The sequence below is a fragment of the Chenopodium album genome, chromosome 19 (genome assembly GCF_948465745.1).
Source record: "Chenopodium album chromosome 19, dcCheAlbu1.1, whole genome shotgun sequence".
In the NCBI taxonomy this organism is placed as follows: Eukaryota; Viridiplantae; Streptophyta; class Magnoliopsida; order Caryophyllales; family Amaranthaceae; genus Chenopodium; species Chenopodium album.
Genome location: NC_137852.1, coordinates 33497741 through 33505251, shown reverse-complemented (window position 1 = coordinate 33505251; position 7511 = coordinate 33497741). Strand labels below are relative to the sequence as shown.

Below are 7511 nucleotides of genomic sequence, written 5' to 3'. Positions count from 1 at the left end.
TATGATTTTTGTAGTTAGTTTCTCTATTTCATACTTTTTCTAATTTACTTGCTATTTTTCCCTTTTACTTGCTTTTTATCCTTTGTTTGTAGGTTGTGATTGATTGTCCAAGGATTCCCGAGCTTCCTTTCTATAGTTTTCCATTGATTTTCATGCCTAAAGCTTGTGCAAGAAGTTTCAAGTCAAAGGGAGGTTCAAGGAGCATGCTTCAAGGTCTTGTTTATGCCTTCCTCATGGCTTCTATCCTTCAAGAAATTCAAGGAAGTTCCTGCCTACCTGTCCTCCATCATCATCATATGGGATGTGTGCACCTCGTGAACTAGGGCAAAGAAGAAAGAAGGAAGCAGCAGCGTTATGCGGGCGCACTAGAGGAGTGTGCGGCGGCACATCTGTCGTGTGCGGCCGCACACCAGGTGCGTGCGGGAGCACCTGTCTGGGTATGTTCCCGTGCGCACCATTCTCTCTCCTTCGAGCGCCCGCACCGACGTGGGTCTATTTTTGGACGTCTTTCCCAACTTCCTCTTGGGATTGTTAGTTATTTCTTTCCATTTATAGAGAGAAGATTAGATCTTCATTAGAAAGAATTAGATTAGATTAGATTTTAGAGAGATAAAAACATTAGTTCTTAGCATTTTTAGAGAGTGAAAGTGTGGGTTTGATGATTGATGATTGAAGATTGCTTCATTTGATTTGATTCCTATCAAGTTTGTAAGTATTCTTTAATCCTTAATGCAATTCAATGTTTGATTTCATTAGTATTGTTGTTTAATTTGGTTAATTGATAGTTTGATTGACCTGATTGAATTTGTTGGTTTCAATTTGATTTCAATTGATGAATTTGGGAATGATGATTAGTTTAGCTTTGATTTTTATGTTCTCTATGGATTGTGAGTAGTTTATTTGCTAGGGTAGTGGTGAAGCATGTATTGATGATGAATTGAGATTAATTTGGGGGAAATTGATTGAGTTGATAATGTGATTAAATTGGTTGATTGATTTTGTGCATGTGTGTTCTTGATTAGGCTTGATCACCCTTGTTATTAACACTATATTGCATTGTGAGTTCACATTGATACGGACCATTGATTTGTGGCTTACATTTACTCGATTGAGATATCTTGTGATGTTTCCTAGCTAGTGTTTGATGTAGTTGACGCTAATTAGACCTTTAGGAGAATAGATTGCTTGACTTGATTGGTTAATTCCCCAAGTTGATTGAACTTCATCGTTGATGCATGTGGATCCATTCCCCTAGTGCCTTAGAATTCATTTAGTACAAGCCTTTTGCATCGCCTAGCTTAGCCTTAGTTTCTACCATAAACCCCTACTAGACTTCGGAATAGCTTAACTTAGGCATCGTGCATTCGACCTCCATTCCTTTGGGTTCGACCTTGACTTACCACTACACTAAATAGGGGTTTGTTAAGTTACAAATTTTGTTTGATTGGGTGGGGTGGTAGCCCAATGACCTACCGTTCTCCTTCCCATCACTCTTACACTTGACAAGCATGAGGGCAGGAATGATGACGGCCTTACACTCGTTTAGAGTGGGTCGGCCAAAGATGAGGATGTAGGCAGTAAGCTCTTCAACCACGAGAAATCGGATGGTCATATGACGACCGTTTCTCTTTTGCCCCAGGCGGATAGGCAAGTCTATCCGTCCGACTAGGTGCACAAGTCCTCCCCCAAACCCTACAAGGGTGTGGGAGACCTCCATCATGCTGTCCGGCTTGTATTTGAGATTAGACAAGCATTTGACGCTGATAAGATCAAAGGAGCTGCCTGTGTCTATCAAGATTCGACCAACAAGTTGGTTGGCCACTTTGCACTTAATAACCACAGGGTCATCATGCGGCCGACGGACTTTGCCTCTGTCCTTTTCGGTGATGATGACTTCGGGGAAGGTGGATGTGCTTGCCGCCTCTCCCTCTTCGACAGAATGGATCATCTTTTTCAGATGATCCTTGGTGCCTCGAATGGTCGGTCCACCCCCGACGAATACACCTACTATTGTATATACCGGATCTTCATCGGTTTCGGTACTAACGGTCGGCTGGGTAGTCTTCTTTTTGGACTGCCCCTAATTCGCTTTTGAAGTCACTTTGGACTTAACATAGGACTTTCGCTGTCCTTTGTCGGCCAGACGGTCAAGCTCTCGTTTGAGGCTGAAACAGTCGTTGGTGTCATGGCCGATATCTCCATGGAAATGGCAGTGTTTATTTTTGTTCCAATTTTCAACAGAACCTCTCATCGGAGTCGGCTTCTCAAGAGTCAGCCGGTCCTTTATTTCCATCAAGATGGAGCAGCAGTCCTTGTGGAACTCGTACCTTGGTACGTATGGTTTCCACTCTTTCTTCTTTTTATGGGCCGGCTGATCAGAGTTATCAACGGCCCAGACTTGCTTTTTCTTTTTGCTCTCTTCTGGCTTAGGAGCCGGCTGAGCAGGCCAACTCTCCTTCTGTCGGTCGGACCTCTTAGAGTCCGACTGCCTTTTGGAGGAGCAGAGCTCGGTCGCCTATATATAAGCTTCCGCCTCTCGCAGCGCCCCTGTAGGGTGAAGATTTGTTTACGGACGAGTTCGTACTTGAAAGTAGAACCGTCCTTCAGACCCTTGAAAAAGTCTGTGAAGGCGACCTCATCAGACAGCCCATGGATCTGGATTCTCACCAGATTGAACCGCCTGACGTAGGAACGGAAGTGTCTTGAAGCTATTGATGCAACCAACCGGCAGATTGCCGAACCACTGCTGGGCTATGCCCTTTAGGGTGGCTGGAAAATAACGACACCATGCGGCATCATCCAACCCTTGTAAATACATGAGTTAGGTGTATGCTAGCAGGTGGTCTTCAGGGTTGGTGGTCCCATCATAGGTCCCAACCAACACATTTTTAACTTTGGCCGGCTGTTCGGCTTCGGTTATTCCTTAGAGAAAGTAGAGGGTTGATCTCCAAGGTGTTGTAGCCTAAGCTGCCAGTCCATGGGCTGATAGCCGCATGCCGCCTGCCCTCCAAGGAAGGCAGGTTTAATGTAAGGTTGAGCAGCCGTCTGGTACAATGGTTGAGCTATGTACTAAGCCGGCTGAATTACATGAGGTCCAACTTGAACCCGAGGGCTGCTTGTTGGAATCTCATGCACAGATTGTGAATACCTCAAAGAGGTAGTTTGGAACTTGTCATGATAAGTCGACGTTGAGGCCGACTCTGAAAGCTCATTTTTCTTCTACTCAAGGTAATGTCGAGCGTCAGAGAATGTTTTCTTGCTACCATCCGGCTGAACATGTCGAATGGCTTTTCTTTTACCCGTCTCTGGGAAACGGAGTGTGGTAAGGTCAAACTGAGGCCGAGCCTTCTCCTTAGGGGCAGGATGTGGAGTCGGCTAACGGTCCCTAACCGATTTGTGCTTGCCCACCTGGGCTGACTTCTTGGCCGACTGCTCCTTTCCAGGAGTAGCCGAATTCTTGTTGGTGAGTTATTTAATCTCACTACGGAGACTGCTCAAAAGTTTCATGAGCTCGCCTCTGGGAACTGGGGCTGATCCTTCCGCCAGGGTAAGATCAACCGGTTTCTTTGAATGTCCGGCTGGTTTCCTCGGAACATTCTGAGAGTGAGGGCGCTCCCGCTTTTCCTTGCTGCGGAAGCGCCTGGAGATGAGAGATCCATCTCTAGCAGTATAGGTTTCGTCGTCACCGTCGTCACCTGAGTCATGGTCCGATTGGACTAAAACTTCTTCCAGGGACCGATTGGTCTGTGGTGGCTGTCTGGTCTCCGGAGGCCGATTGGTTTCAGAAATTGGTACAGTTTCCAAAGAGGCCATCTTAGAGGTACTCTCCCCACAGACGGCGCCAAATGTTTCGGGGTTTTTTGAGTCTCTAGGGAGAGTTACAACACTAAGACTGGATGCTCACTTGGACGTCTGTACCTGCAAAACAACGGAGCACCGAGTGGTCGGTGGTCCGCCTCCGAAGCCTAGGTTAGTAAAGGTCCGAAGAGTAAGGTGCGGAATGAAAAGGTTATCTGCTCGGATTCCGAGCTCGGGTGTACTGTTCTCTTGAGAGTGACAGTTCTGACAATGATTAGTAATCACTGAATATTCCTCGTAAGGCGTGTAAAGGTATTCGTGTTCGTCCCCATAAATGATGAGGTCATTTCCTATTTATAGGCTTCTCGAAAAGTGTGCACTCTATATGGTTTCGTGCCCTAGGGATTGTTCACGCAGCTTTTTGCAAACCTCGGGATTTGGGCCTGAAAGCCGCCAATCTTAGGTCCTTTTTTCTGTCTTCCACGTGTCGTTCTCTGGGAGGTCCAAGGTGGCGCCCCTTCCAGTGACATGTGGCGGACTCTAATTGGGCCAACTGGCGTAGGGTATTTTTACCCAAATCACCCGCGAGGTACGTCATGCGGAAGAGACGGCTTGCGTGCTCAACACCTTATGGATTGTTTGAGTGGTGTTGTAGTTGCTATTTCGGATGAGGTGGTGGACTCTATTACGCAGGTGGTTGATCTTTTTTTTGCTTAAAAATGTCCTGTTGAGTTGGGAGAATACATTGCTAGTGCTCCTCTTACGTCACTTGTTAAGCCTAGTGGTGGTATTCGGCCTATTGCTGTGGGTACCATTTGTAGGAGTCTGGTTTCAAAGGTTGGGGCTACTTTAATTGGTCCGCATCTGGGAAGCTACCTAGGAGGTCTTCAGTTTGGTGTTGAGGTACCTACGGGTGGTGAGGCTATTCTTCAGGCTGTTAGTCGTTTGGTTGAGGCGCGTGGTGATGATGTCGGCATTTCCATGTTGCCGGTGTATTTCTAAAATGTCTTTAATTTGGTAGATTATTCTGCTTTGTTGCGTTAGGTTCTGATGAGTGACACTTTCCTTGGTTTTATTCTTGTTTTCCTCATTTTATGCTTTTTGTAGTTTATTTCTCTTTTTCATGTCTTTTTCTAGTTTATTTGTTATTTTTCTCTTTTACTTGCTTTTAATCTTTTGCTTGTAGGTGGTAATCGATTGTCTAAGAATTCCCGAGCCTCCTCTCTACGATTTTTCATTGCTTTTATGCCTAGAGAAGATGCAAGAAGTTTCAAGTCAAAGGTGGATTCAAGGGGCAAGCTTCAAGGCTTTGTTTATGCCTTATTCATGGCTTTCATTCTTCAAGAAATTCAAGAAAGTTTCTGCCCACCTTGTCCTCCATCATCATCATCCTAGGTGCGTGCATCACTTGAGCTAGGACGAAGAGAAGAAGGGGAGGAAACCCAGCCATGTGCGGGCGCACACAGGGAGTGTGCGGCCGCACACCAGGCACGTGCCGGCGCACATGCCTGGGTGTGTCCCGTGCGTGCCTTTCTCCCTCCTCCGAGCGCCCGCACTTACGAGGGTCTATTTTTGGGCGTCATTACCGACCTCCTCCTTGTATATATAGTTATTTCTACCTATTTTTAGAGAGGAAGTTTTTAGATTGAATTAGATAGATAGTTTTTGGAGAATTTTTAGAGAGAGAAACTCAAGAACTAGAGAGAGAAACTCATGATCTTTGGTGTTTGTTCAAGAATTCATCATTGTATTTGATCTTTTGATCAAAGTTTTGTAAGGATCTTCTTCTTAATCTCAATTCAAGTTTGATTTTAGTTGATTTCATTAGTTTTTCATATTGTTGATGATTGATTTGGTTATTGATTGAATTTTGATTGATTTTGATTGATTGTTGGTTTAATCCTTGAATTCAAGCATGTTGATGATGAATTTGATGAATGTTGTAGTTTTGATCTCCATTTCTATGGCTAGTGAGTAGTTCCCTAGCTAGGGAGATGGTGAAGCATGCATGAATGATGGAATAGTGTAATTTGGGGATAATTGATGGAGTTGATGATATGATTAAATCGGTTGATTTTTCATGTGCATGTGTGTGATTAATTGAGGTTTGGCCATCTTTGATTAATACACTAGATTGCATTGTAAGTTTGCTATGACACGGACCATTGATTAGTTAACTTGCAATTTCACGATTGAGGTGCTTTGTTATGTTCCCTAGTTAGTGTTTAGCGTAGTTGACGCTAGTTAGACCTCTAGGTGAACCATCTTAGCATGCTCTTTTGGATACATGATAATTTTCCCTCATATCGATTGACTTAGTCGGTTTGACCTCCCAAATTACCAATTCCATTGTGAATGTATGTGGATCCATTGCCCTAGTGTTTTAGATCGATTAAATACAAGTTTGCATACCTAGTTTAGACCTAGTTCCACTTCAAACCCCTTTTGTTTCCGAAATAGCTTAATCTAGACTTCGTGCACTTAACATCATTCCCTTGGGATTCGACCTTGACTTGCCTCTAGACTATTAGGGGTTGGTTAAGCTATAAATATTGTTTGATAGGGCAAGGTGGTAGCCCAACGACCTACCATTCCTAGCCACGTCAAAATGGCGCCGTTGCCGGGGAATGGTGCTTGAGTGTATGTTGTTTTTGAGTCTATTTCACTTTTGATAAAATACAAAAAGATTTTGTTTCTCTAGGCTACATTTGTAGCCGTGCTACTAACATTTTTGTGTGAGTTTTGCATGCATAGAACCCGTGATCGTCCCCTTGTTCCCCTTGATCCGGAAATAGAAAGGACTATTTCAAGAAGAAGAGTGGATATTAGATCTTTGGCTTATAGTTCTTCGAGTGAAGAAGAAATTCAAGAAGAATAAGGAATGGGTGAACATCCTAGAATAGCCTTGAAGGAGCTTGGAGTGCCCGGGGCATATAGATTTGAAAGTGGAATTGCTCCACCAACTACCCCGGCAAATGACTTCGAAATCCGTCCAGCAATGATCACCTTGATCGGGAGAAGGCAATATAGTGGGCTTAAGAATGAAAGCCCATTGAACCATTTGAAAGAATTTGAAAAATATTGCAACACTATCAAAGTCAATGGAGTCTCTCAAGAATTCATCCGCCTCAAGTTGTTCCCCTTCTCTCTAATAGGAAGATCTTTGGAGTGGCTAGACAAGGAGGTGAAGCCCAACTCCTTGAGAACTTGGGATGATGTTACAAAGGCTTTCTTGTCCCGTTTCTATCCCCAAAAGAAGACGGCGGAGGCAAGAGCCTTGATTCAAGGGTTCATGCAAAGGCCAAATGAAAGTCTCTATGAGGCATGGGAGAGATTTAAAGAGTATCAAAGGGAGTGTCCTCATCATGGAATCCCCACATACCATGTGATCCAAATCTTCTATGGCGGTTTAAGTCCCCAAGGCAAATCATGCCTTGATGGAGGGGCCGGGGGCCCTATCATGAACAAAACCGAGGAAGAAGTTGTGGACATCATTGAGGATGTGGTGACATATTATAGGGATTGGCAAGATGGGGAGAGAGACTCTTCAAGCAAACAATCTTCATTGTATTCGGTGGACCATCTCAATGCAATCAACAACCTTTCCTCTCAAATGACAAATTTAGGAAAGGAGGTCACCGCAATCAAAGCTAAGTTGGAGAGCACTTCTACCTCTTCTCAAGCTTCCAATCTTCCCTCCCAATTTAAGGGGA

At 44.3% G+C, this 7511-nt stretch overlaps 1 non-coding gene across 1 annotated transcript; it reads right to left on the bottom strand.

The window, feature by feature from the left end:
* Positions 1 to 7064: 7064 nt before the first annotated feature.
* On the bottom strand, positions 7065 to 7170 carry LOC145596255 (small nucleolar RNA R71). The gene has a single exon (XR_014103115.1). It is a non-coding gene; the product is annotated as a small nucleolar RNA R71 (small nucleolar RNA).
* Between the last annotated feature and the right edge of the window lie 341 nt (positions 7171 to 7511).